Genomic DNA, 12841 nt, shown 5'->3' on the forward strand with positions numbered 1-12841 from the left:
TAGAATCTGTGCATATTATTATGATCACAACTGTAATCCCCAAAGGGGTAGTCAGAGGTGACTGTACATTTGTACTCACGTTCTAAGTCAGGAGCCGTATCGCCGTTTTTGAATGAGTGCAATGCATTTAGGGTATACATCTAGAATCTAGATGTTTAGGTGTCCTCACGATGTGTTTCTTCACCGTAATAGTTTTTTGCAATTTGGCAAAATAGTTTATGGCCTCCTTGTACGCGGCACTAACTCACAGTGTTCCAATAAAGCACTTTACGCCTCATAGCCGTATCACGTAATGTGGCCTAGGAAAGTATAATAACCAACCCCTGCTGATCTTTATGATAAGCCCATGCTTCATAACACAGGGCATAAACTTAGCCGATAATTTAATACCCACTATAATAATAATAACATTATTGTTACGGTTTCATATAATAACTACTAATTTATTGGCACGTAAAAGCTGATTACGAAAGTTCAAAAAAATCATAAAGTTTTCGTTTCTCGAAAACAAGTATCCGGTAATCACGACTTTTCAACACCATGGATTTGATTTCGGGAATAAAGTCATAAAAACACCTTAAAAAAGTAATTCTGCAAACAAGATTCTCTAACGAGTTTTACAGGCAATTCCCATAGCGGTAAAGACAATGCCTACCACGTTTTTACGTTTACGACAGTTATCCTGAAAACAAAGCTACGGCGTCAGAAATTACGGCCTGAAAGCTTTATGTAATTAAATAGTTTGGATGGGCAGTAAGTAAAGGGGCCCTCTGCCTTTTAGGGAGTATTTAAAAGGTGTCTTAATGTTGAAGAATTTACATAGATGATCGCGTCGGTAGGTCCGATAGTCACCCTTCGTCAGTCTCTTGCTCGCCGCCGCCCGCGTCGCACGCAGTCTTCACGGGATATTATCGTACGCCTCCAAATAAATAAAATACTCATAAGAACCCCCAAGGAGTACCCTTCATGGTTTCAGATCATATTTCGCATCAAAAAGTGACAGCAAGTAGCTAAACCAAAGTTATTGGATTAATATTTGCACAGTAAGAAAAGTTTCAAAAACTTTTTTCCGTAACTTTTTGTGTTGTTTAAAGTTTTGTGAGTTGATAGACACACGTCTGTTTGTTGGATTATAATCAAAACTTGAAATGGATTTGTAAATACCACGATATTTGAAACTTTTCGGTAGTTCCTGAGAAAATGTGACGATAATGAAACTCCGCAAATAATGAAAATAAACACATGAAAAGGTCAGTATTTATTTTTACGTAAAAATGTATTGCTGGTATATGGTTGAAATGTATTAAAATTAAAGCTTTCCTTTGTATACATGTGTTATATGTTTGCATATCTGCATACTTATGTTATAATTATGAAAGTTTGTAAGTACCTATGGATGCATGGACCATGTTTTTTACTCTTTCACGAGAAAAGAGCTATCTTTTTAATTAAATTTGCCATGTAGTAACCTGACACAATTTTGTTAAACTTTTTTAGTGTCATGACGTATGAAAAAACTAGCAGTCATATCTGTGTTTCATAGAACAACGCGGACTCGGGTGTACTGTGTTTAAACAAATATCTGCCCCAGCCGGGAATCGAACCCGGGACCTTCGGCTCAGTAGTCAGGGTCACTAACCACTACGCCAATCGGTCGTCCGGATGAAAGTTAAAAGTTATCTGGGGTATAGTTCCGATGCTGTCGCATCTGAATGTTTGTATTAGTGACAGCGATAATTTTATTCCTCGAATAACATTTATCTGACTTGAAAAATCAGCCGTAAATCGTATAGATCAATGGGATATTTCCTAAGCCCGGGATAAAAAACGGCTTCAATACTTTTCCATTCAACCAATTTTAATAAATCATAGAGACTGGGTTCTCTTAATTCTGTTTGAGTCTGTATAAACAATGAATCGGGGAAATTTAATATTGAACTATAAGCCGTTCACAATAACACATAACTGAATTATTATTTGATCGTAAACAAAGTTAATTAAAATATAAATTCAATAAAAAATGTAACCCCCTATTGTTATTTGGTTTTGAGTTTTTTTGTTATACTTTAGGATGCTGCGCTGTCGTGAAAATATACTACGTTGTTTTGGTCTCTATTGGTTCCCCTTCGGTTGTGGTGTCCTAGGCAATTGCTAAATTTGTTAAAGGGTTAATGGTCACCTCACATATAATTGTAACGTAAAGGGAGCGCTTCATTTTCTTCAGACCAGAAGATTTAAAAAAATAGTGTTAGCGCTCGTAGGTATTCATACTGACGATGTAAAAAATTAGGTACTAGCTGCCCCCGTGAGCTTCGCTTCGCCTTAAAATATTTTCCCGTAAAGAAAGTTATCCTTACGCCGCCAAAATAAATAAATTTTGATTACGTAATGATTACAAAAATAAGACAAACCTAAATACATTTATGTATGAGCACAGAAACTAGAGATTTCCTTATGGTACCTATACTTAAAATTCCAAATAAGTACATGTCAGCGTCGGGTTTCGATTCCGCATCTCTGGCGTGAGAAACGAGCGCTTACCCGAATATGCTACTACCGCTTAAACGAACTTACCGCCTAATCTCAAAGTCTTGTCTCCGACTACACAAGAACTACAAAATTCGTTTGGCCCGTATAATGATTGCCTACCATAGACTTAAACACTATAATGAACTTATTAAGGTTTGCCTACCCTTTTAACTGAAACTTCAGCCGATTGAAACCTGTTTAACTCAAGTTAGTTGACATTCGACCTTCTTTAGAAATCGACATAAATAAACGGTGAAATAAAGAGGAAAGAGCCTTTCGTTCCACCTTTTTACGACTTACACTCATAAAACGACACTCTTGTGAAGCGAATTCATTACTTCATAACTTCTCAAAGAATTTCCGGAAAAAATAGGAGTTTCCGGCGGAAACCAGGTGGAATTTCCACTTAATAGTGAACACGAGCGTGGTGTAGGCGCCATTTAACAAATATTACCATGAATGTTTTTAACTTCAGTTAGTAATTTGAGTTTTGCATTGAAAAACCGCTTTTATTTTGCTATTTAGGTTAAATGTGTGCAGATTCTAAAATATTCAAAATAATTTCTGTAAATTTTTGTAAATTTTTATGTTTTTACTTTTTTATTTTAATAATTTAGTCTTAGGTACTTAGTTACAGTAGCTTATAATAATGAATATATGTATATTAAATACACAAAGTAGATTGTAATAATTGTATGCTTTTACTGTGTTTATAAATTGTTATGTATTTATGTTTTTTGTGTACAATAAAGTGTTAAAATAAATAAATAAAATAAAATATATAATGAATATAAATAAAATACACAAACGATTACAAAGACCTGTTTGTAACAGCAAACCTCCTTTAGATTTAGAAATTCCAAAGCTGGAAATATTGTAGTAACATGCCGGATGCATTAGTTCGTTCAGTTGGTGTTTTCATTTGTTTTACATAATAGAACCACCCGTGTGAACCGCTTACATTGTTAGAATGTGACCTGAATAATATTTAAATGTAACAGACATTGAGAAAAATACCTACGAACTCTGTAAACCTACACTCTAGGGCAATAAAACAGTTACAGTTAGAAAAGCACCAAATTATTGTAAAACGGAAAAGGCTAGGTTAATGACGCCCTCTGCAACATTACATCACTTTTAACAGAGCATGAGGATATTACCAACTAAAAAAGATTATATTTAGTTAAAATATTAAAATAAATGTCTGAAAAAATTCAAGTCGTTCAGTTTTGGCATTTTGTGAGTGGAACTTTTTCATTGCCAGTGAGTATAAATCTACCAAATTGTGTATGCTTAAATATTGAGGAAAAATGATTGTATTAAAACCTTACGTATTAGGTATAACTCTATGTACTTAGTACTTTTGTACGTAGTACAATGGTCCTAACATATTTAACTATACGATCAACTGATTAATCCCGTTGAAAACTCCACAGGAGGAATACAGGGTGTTACAAAAAGGGTATACTAAGCCAAAACCTACATATCTAAGCCCGAAAATGAAATCATCATTTCAAAATTCGCGAAAAAAATATATCATTTTCCATAGAAACTATGTTGGTCACGTGGCTTTCTTTACATCATTTTTATACCATGCTACTTAGTATAAGTACCCTTTTTGCAACATCCTGTATATTTGGACAACGGTTCAGTTTGACCATTTGTATTTATTTATTCAACCAAAACAATCCTTAAAAACTAATATTTACAATATCAGCCAAACAACTGAGCTGTTTATCGGCGGTAATACTCCCATTCTATTCTATTCTCTGTGGGGGTGTAGGTACCTGCACCTGGCTCTCTCGAATGGAACCTTTGTGCATATCCCCAAGGTCTAAACTGCCTTCCTAAGCTAGGACCATTTCCCACCACGCTGGTCCACTGCGGGTTGGTGGGTTCACATATCTAGATGTGCTAAATCTAGATATGCAGGTTTCCTCACGATGTTTTCCTTCACCGTAAGAGGGATGGTATACATTGTACTTAAGTTAAAAGAACTCATTGGTACATGTCAGCGCCGGGGTTCGAACCCGCATCTCTGGCGTGAGGAGCGGGCCCTTACCCGACTGAGCTACCACCACTCTCTTACTAATAATCCCATTTAAATTACAATGATATTACACTAAACAAGTACCTACCTACCTAAGTTATAATACATGCATATAATGGCAACTTATGTACTCGTATGTGTGTATATTATAGTTAGTGTGTAGTATATTAATGAATCTAAATTTCCTTTTAACATGTACACTACACTTAATCTCATGTCTTATTCCCTCCATCCAAAGGTTGTCTGGCAGAGATCACTTTTAGTGATAAGACCGCCTTTTGTACCCTAATTAAGTTGTAATTTGTTATTCATATGATTCTTTGTTGGTGTGCAAATAAAGCGTATTCTATGTATCTATCTATCTATTAGTAGGTACCTACTACTACTGTTGTATTTTTTTAAAGCATGTCACTTACACGATATATTAATTTACATAAAACGAAAGAATTATAGCAAATATACAGACGGACGAACCGACTACAAACTTATCAGAACTTATTATGTTTTCTCCTTTATAAATACGGAACCCTAAATATTAAGTAAAATTTATGTCAAACAACACCGAAAAGATAATAATATTACATATTCAACCAGCTGCCTCTTTATACTTTGGTAAACGATGCCGCGACCTAAGCTAAGAGTGACATAATGTCTCGCAAATGATAACATCAACAGCCTATCGCGTCCAAATGCTCAACAATTACTCGATAAAAGCCTCGACGAGTTTAGTGATGTATTATATTATTGTACATAATTAAAACAGTAACAGCAGGTGGTCTTGTAGATAAAATGGATCTCTTCCGGATCTATCTACCTTTTCAAATACTGTTTGACTATCAGGCAAGCCAATTTATTTTTCCCCGAGTCCTATATGCTGTGAAATTTCGGCAAAAAACAAAGTGCTCACTAAACATTAGACTTCGCGATTCCCCGATAGCATAAGCCGTTAATATTTTGATCCTTATATTCGCTATCTTATCGTGCCTACTCGACAGGGATTACCAGAGTCAGAGAAAAATAAGACCGGAAAAGTTGGCAAAATGCTTGGGCATACAACGTTTTATTATATTTGACGAGAGAGTTAACCAAGGTTGCATTGGTCGTGACGTGATCGCGACTCTGTGATAATAACGCGCAACCCTATATACTACACATACTTAACATCGCTGGTATCTTCCAGAACTGAAAAAAACAAGAACGGAAAGTTAAAACTATTCTATTTGTAAAACTGTAACAACACTAAAACAACATACAAGTTTAAACTACAAATAGACCATTGCAAAACAAAAGCTGCCGGGTATTAGGTTCATACGCGGAAAATTTCGTTGCTTTTCCTTGAGTTTTCATTTTTTCAGATCCGTTCAACCATTGAATAGACTACCTCTAGTTAGAGAACAACCGAACAATTGCGTCGCCATAGTTTTCAAATTTGAATAGCAAATAGGCCAAAACGGAAAACTGTTGAAAAAACCAATTTGCATTTTGTTCTCTTGCAACTAACAAACACCACGAATAGTTTTCCAACGATTTAAAAACTGGAATGGAATGAAATTTCTGGATTCAGTTTTAATGATCGATCACGAATCAAGTAAGATGATAAAAAAACAATCAAGAAACTATACATCGGTACAAGTATATACTGCGTCCAGATTTTCTCATCATTGTGTAAAGCGAAACCATTGATTATTATTCATATCTCCATAATACAAACTCTCCGAAGTAAAGTGAATTCCAACAGGTTTTAATATTCATGTCAATTTCTTGCCAACTTTTTCGACGAATATTGGTAACCTATTTGGTTGTATGCCAAATAGGATGTTGTTTTTATCGACACCATTAAACTTGAATTTTTACCGCTGAAGTATGACTCTTAAATTAGTTGCAATAACGACTAGCTTTTGTTTCACTTCGCTACCAGTTCCGGGGTATGTATGATAGCACAATCACTGGTGGCTTGAATGATGCGTTTCCTGAAGGGCTAGCATGGGGCGCAAGACACACACCAAACCGTGACAAAAGGTTTTACATCGCGTTTACTTACATCGCGACTTTTGTCATGTCTTGATGTGCGCGTCTTGCGTCCCGTGCTAGCTCTCCAACAAAAATGTGTGACAGCATCGATTCCACGATTAATTAATAAGTAGGTAATAATAATATTTTTATTTGCCAAAAAAGAATTTCATTGAAATTTACATTTAACGATATTCCGAATTCAGAGACATCTTTTCGGTGATTTTATTTTCGTCCAAAGTAGAAAACAATGGAATCCAACACCTGTTATTTGTTATTAAAGAAAACACCCGGGACTTTCAGGATAGTCTGAGCATGAGTATACCTAGTTAGCGTTAATATTACATCTGGTCGGCCATCAAACTTTTTTTTTATTGAATATAAAAAAAGGAATGTTTGTGGTTGATGTAGAATGGTTTATTTGTTTAGTTTGTACGTAAACATTTACTTACAGCTAGATTCAATGTTAAAAAATGCGTCAAGATCAAGAGATTTAACAATGGAATATTTTGGGATAATATCAATATTTATAATTTCTGGCATCAGAAACGCCGCTAACAGACTAACATTGCTGTGCTCCTTTCCTAATACTATGCCAAGTATACGATTATGATGATGATTAGTTAGAGATTAGTAGTTTGTCAGCCATAGGATGTCCACTGCTGAACATGGGCCTTCCCTAATCTTTTTCACCTTTTCCGACTTTTGGGGCGCATCGTATCTCTAGTTAGGTGTAACTGGAAATATTTTATTTAGTAGGTATCTAGTGTAAATACATAGTGGGACGCGTATGACGCTCTCGATCTAGTTAGATAAGTGGCATGCAGTGACTAGGTTACGATTGAGGATGGAGTTTTGTGGCGCTCCTTGACTTGTTGTTTTCATCTACTAACTGATTTTTGGGGCGTTTTCGAGAGAATGTTTGTCTCTATATCCCGTGTGATTCTACCCAATTGGCGATATAGAAATGATATGGTATGACTAAGACGCGAAATTGGTTCTGAATGTATTTTATGAATGTGTACTAGGTAGACACTGCACCGTCCGATTTCATAACCCAATAGCTTTTATCTTATCGTTGAAATATGCCTTGTGCACACGATAATACGTCGCTATCGATTTTATTACTCGAACAAAGCTTGTCATTTATTGATACTTTATTATTGCGCTTCGTAATGATAGGTATGATAGGGTCGTGCAATCACTATTGTCATGCGAGTTTTATAAGTTTGGAAATAACACGTTTCTTTAATTTTTTTATTGCATCTCTCACTCTACATCCTATGGTTATTCCCTTTTTCTTATGATTATGATGGTTTTATCATCATTATAATATAATCACAACATCATCCAATAATCTATCTGGACGGATGGCTTCTCCTCGCATCACCTAGCTTCAAACGAGCTTGTCATCTGAATGCCTTTTTGATCGACATTCATCTGTCTTCTGTCTCTTTTCATGTGTATGTCTGTGGTAGCGTAGCTCCTAAATGGCTGAACCGTTTTTCCTCTTATCCTTTTTGAGTCAAAGGTAATGTTACCCCGAGTGTTCTTAGCCATATTTTTATCAAAATCAACTTAGCCGTTCAAAAGTTATGCGTCGTTTAGAGTGGTTTTCGGGGGTTTTCAAACATTGAAACATTAATATGCGTCCTAATATCCTTGCAAAATTATTGGCTTACGCTCTATACAGGGTGTTAACTAGAATGCGTTTGAGCGGGAAATGGGGGTTAGTATTAGTCTAACCAAGCACGTTTCTAAGAAAAAAAACATCAGAATCTCGAATATTTATGTTTAAAGTCTAAAGTAAAGTGGAAAGTTTTACCTTAATCAAAAACATGGTCACCCTACACAAACACATAACCAATGAGACATTCGATTGCAAAAGAACACACACTGTATATTTGTTATCAACTTCACTTTTCATAATTTATTTGATGTAACTATGATTGTAATTAATTACACAGTAGGTAATAACAATTATTAAATAAAATTGAAATTATTCATGGTGATTAATGACATACTAATCAACAATTAAACAGCTGATTGTCATAAAGTTTGATAGATCGTACAGAATATAATTTATGACTTTCTAGGAGCTCAGAACAATAATTAATCCTTTTTACTCAGAATAAGGTAAGCGTTTAGTATTCACCCTTGATACTCACCACATTTTATTTTTCTTTTATTACCTAAAGATGCGTACAGACCGGCCCAACGAACGCCCACCGATGGACATTTATCATACATAATACAGGGGCAGATTGAGCAACGAAGGTCAACAAAACCCGTTCGTTGGCGTTCGTTTGGCCGGTCTGTATGCAGCTAAAGATAAAAGACCACAATGCATAACAGGATGATAACAGGGTCTACTTCAATGACGAATTTATTTACTTACACTCGCTCATCTCGATTTGTGTTGTGTACTTGCGATTGAGACGTCTTTGATGACGAATAGTACGGAAATCCTCATAATAAGTATGGCCTCACTTTAAATACCAGTAGAATAATAACAATCTCGCATATCATAACCATCGAGTATTTATGATAGTCATTACCTTCTCTGTGGATCTAGTCTGTCAGTCAGTCATTGTTGTTTACTTGTTTACAATCATTTTTTACAATTATTACCTAAAAGGGAAAAGGTACCTACAATTCTATCTTTTGATTACCAAGCCTTGTTCCTCATTTCGTTTTATGTTGTGCTGTGCTGTGAATACGTGTGACCTATGTTATGAAGCATAAAATGAAAATGTTCTGTATTCATAAAAGATAATTGTGTATCAATAAAGTGATACTTATGGAGTAAAATGAAATGTCTACAATGGATTGGGTACTTTGAGTACCCAAAATCTCGGTAGGTACCTTGACGATGTGGCTCCACGAGTGTGGTGCAGATGCACGCATACTTTTTTATTGACCTTGGCTTTGAATTGTTTGGCCTTGATCTTGGCTTTCAAGTTCATGGTCATTCTGTCAAACGTACCTAAACCTGAATAGGGTGACTATGAAATTTTAAAATGTACTAAATAAAACTGTTTTATGTTGGTCAGCTTAAAGCAAATAAAATACGTTTTTTAATGTCTTATCGTGTTCAGTATCATCAGCTGTATCTACCATTTCCCGCTCCAACGCAATTAAGTTAACACCCTGTAGAGCCGGCAGCGTGCCGATCTTGTGACACAAGTGAAACTTCAAGTTTTACGCTCGAAATCTCCTCTATTTCAACGAGAAACAGAAATAAAATCTCAGTAAAAGGATGAGATGTCCACTCAGTCATATCGGAATGTCCTCTAAATTCCGTCCGTCTCTTCTGAACACCTTTTATATCCTCACAAATGAAATGGTTGGAAAGTAGCGAAAGAAACACATTAAGGGTACTCTTCCACCGATACAAAGATATAGATTTTTATGAGTTTCAAAGGTAGGTATTATTATCTATACGTATAACATTAAAATAGCGTATAGAAACGACACCGCGAACTTAACATAAATTTACTAGTTAGCATAATAATTACAATAAACCTTTATAAGAAGACCTGCCTAAAAACTATAGTATTGTTTCGATATTAAAATTTTGTATTTTCAGTTCTATTTTTCACTTTGAATAATTATTTTATGAATAAGATAGTTTCTGATCTCTAGCTATAGCTAGCTAGCAGGGAAAAGGTGTTCTTTGATTAATAAAACTGGAAGTCATAATATAATTTATATTAGATAACATTAGGTAGTAGTAATATAGTCATGGAATTACAGCTCGCAGTGGAGGAAGAGCGACCATAGCCCCGGGTGGCTGGACTTGCTATTGAATAAATATGACAGTACTTTGCTTAATGCTGCGTAAGACTACTACAATACTACAAAGGATAATGCCAGCACATTTTGTACCATTCATAATGTGTTGTGAATCTTATATCTATAGAAAGTACATTAGATAACTCATAATAGAGGTAGTCATAATGCGGAACTCTTTTACGGTAAATAAATTCTCGTGAGGGTACTGTAGTTTCAGTGCATTATTATTAATTCCAAAAACAAGGATATGTACTTATGTAGGTAGGACTTAAAGATCTTTACTTGCGTAGTTGATGAAAGCTTTAGAATGTTGCCAACTTATATACCTGTTAAGGCTAAAGGTATATCGTTTTAAGGTAAAGCTGGTAGGTAAGGTAATCCTAGACACTTATGTCTCTATTATATTAAGTTATATCTAAATAAATTAATTAATCTCTTGTATCGGAGGCCAAGAGTCACTTTGGGTCGCTGAGCCAGCGGAGTAGGTAAGTAAATAAATAAATTAAAAAGCATGGCTATTGTAAATATATCTTCATGTCTAATAGGTACTGTTAGCCATAACGTAACACACAAAATGTTCTTTATCTATTTCCTCTTTTTCACTGTTTTATACCGGGAAGTCTACTACGAAAAATATATTTTCAATGAATATATCTTCTTATGTTTCTTCACTAGATGATGTAATGTAATGGGCATGTAACTGGTTAGTTAGTAAGCACTCTGTGATCCTCGGCAGACCCTGTTGGATTAAAGGGCTTAGAGATATTACGCTGTAGAGTTCACACAAAGACGTATAGGCCTACGTAAGAACTAGTTCACTCAAACTTGGTTACCTTATGAATCTATGTATTTGTGTATTCGTCAGTGGCTGACCTACTATGGTAGTTGTTAATTCTGAGGGCACAAATTCAAATTTTAGAGCTCTCAATAAAAGCTTATTTTTTTCGTTTAAAATTCGTCTTATTGATAATTTGACTAAAATATTTTGTGCCTTTAGAATCCACCACTTTATTACTAGGTATTATTATAATGTAGCTAAGGAAGTGATGATTCAAATGTGGTCCTTATTGAAATGTATTTTATGAACAGGATAATGCGGGTCTAACGAATAAGCTATTTTTACGAAAAGGGTGTTAGCTAGTTCCAATAAAATATCGTGCAAATAAGTTATTCCAACATATTAATTACATTATTTTATAAATAGATGTAGGTACCTACCTAGTTGTTTTTTTGCTATGGTTGATATTGCCTTTTAAGTACCTATCTACTTAGGTTTTAGTTCTTTATTGGTTTAGTTTAGGTATAAGTTAAAGATAATTTACCCATTTCAAAACAAACTTCTCTGACTTTAAATATTCAAATAGGAAATTATGGAACATAGCCACCATACAGCATGGCAGTTATATGAATTTGTAACTAAACCATGAAAGTAATTAAAACAGAACCCAAACAGGATCCCCTAATTACCTTTTATAGGCGACCGTCATTATACAAATGTTACGCATATTTGCGTAGTTTTACCTATTGCATGCATACCTACCTACTGCCTATGAAATTTAAATGTATGTAGGTGAAGTTTAGGTGTTTGAAAGTAGAACCCATCGGATTAATACTTAATTAGTTTCGCTAAAAACTATATATACTTTTATTAAGTTTTAAGTAAATTTTCATAGATATTTTAGTATACATCCATTATTTAGAGAGTTGTGTAAAGTGTTTTTTACATACCGGAATAATAATGTAAACTGTATTAAGGCGAAGCATCTACGTAGTCTAGTATCTACGCCAATATTAATAACCTCTTCCGGGCTATAATAGTCGGCTCCAAGTTTAGGATAGATTAGTAAACATGAGAGCACGACTCGACAGTAAATAGATTTATGCGATGCCTCGCCGCGTAGTTATAATATCTAAAGTCTATATTCAATTCAGTGCAGTTTGAACACTTCCTGAATCTAACTTATACAAGTATGATTAATCTTTAGTCTCTCTTTTTTTTCCGTTTTCTTGAATACATTTTCAAAATATTCGAACTCCATCTTTAATTCCCTTTTCTACCACACATGGAATTCGAATATAATTTATTTACTTATTTAGTAGATTTCCACTTCGCGTGTCAGTGACAATCATTAGCTCAAGAGTGCCTGTCCACCTGATATGTGATATGCACTTGCAGCATCATATGCTGGGAAAAATAGTAGATTCAGATGCATTTTAAATTCCCAGCTTTCCATATCGACACGATAGGCTTCGTGGGAAATCGAAACAAGAACAGTGGACTAGTAACAACTGAGTCTTACGTCGGTGTGGCTCAAGAAGTCCAAAGCCCATTTTTTTACTTAAGTTATTATTACTTTACTAAAGATGGATTGTGCACCATCATGATAGTAGCTTTATCAGAGGCCTCTGTCCAGCAGTGGAATCGATATACAATAATATGTATACAGAAGTTTACAT

The 12841-nt window shown here is 34.9% G+C and overlaps 1 protein-coding gene across 1 annotated transcript in view; it reads left to right on the forward strand.

Annotated features, from left to right (window-relative positions):
* The first annotated feature begins 875 nt into the window (after positions 1–875).
* LOC119693997 (prolactin-releasing peptide receptor) overlaps positions 876–12841 on the forward strand; it is a 36894-nt gene continuing 24928 nt past the window's right edge. The window contains exon 1 of the mRNA XM_038119238.2: positions 876–1250. The gene's annotated coding sequence lies outside the window, so the exon portion shown is untranslated. The remainder of the gene's footprint in view (positions 1251–12841) is intronic.

This window comes from Plutella xylostella, chromosome 29, assembly GCF_932276165.1.
Source record: "Plutella xylostella chromosome 29, ilPluXylo3.1, whole genome shotgun sequence".
NCBI lineage: Eukaryota > Metazoa > Arthropoda > Insecta > Lepidoptera > Plutellidae > Plutella > Plutella xylostella.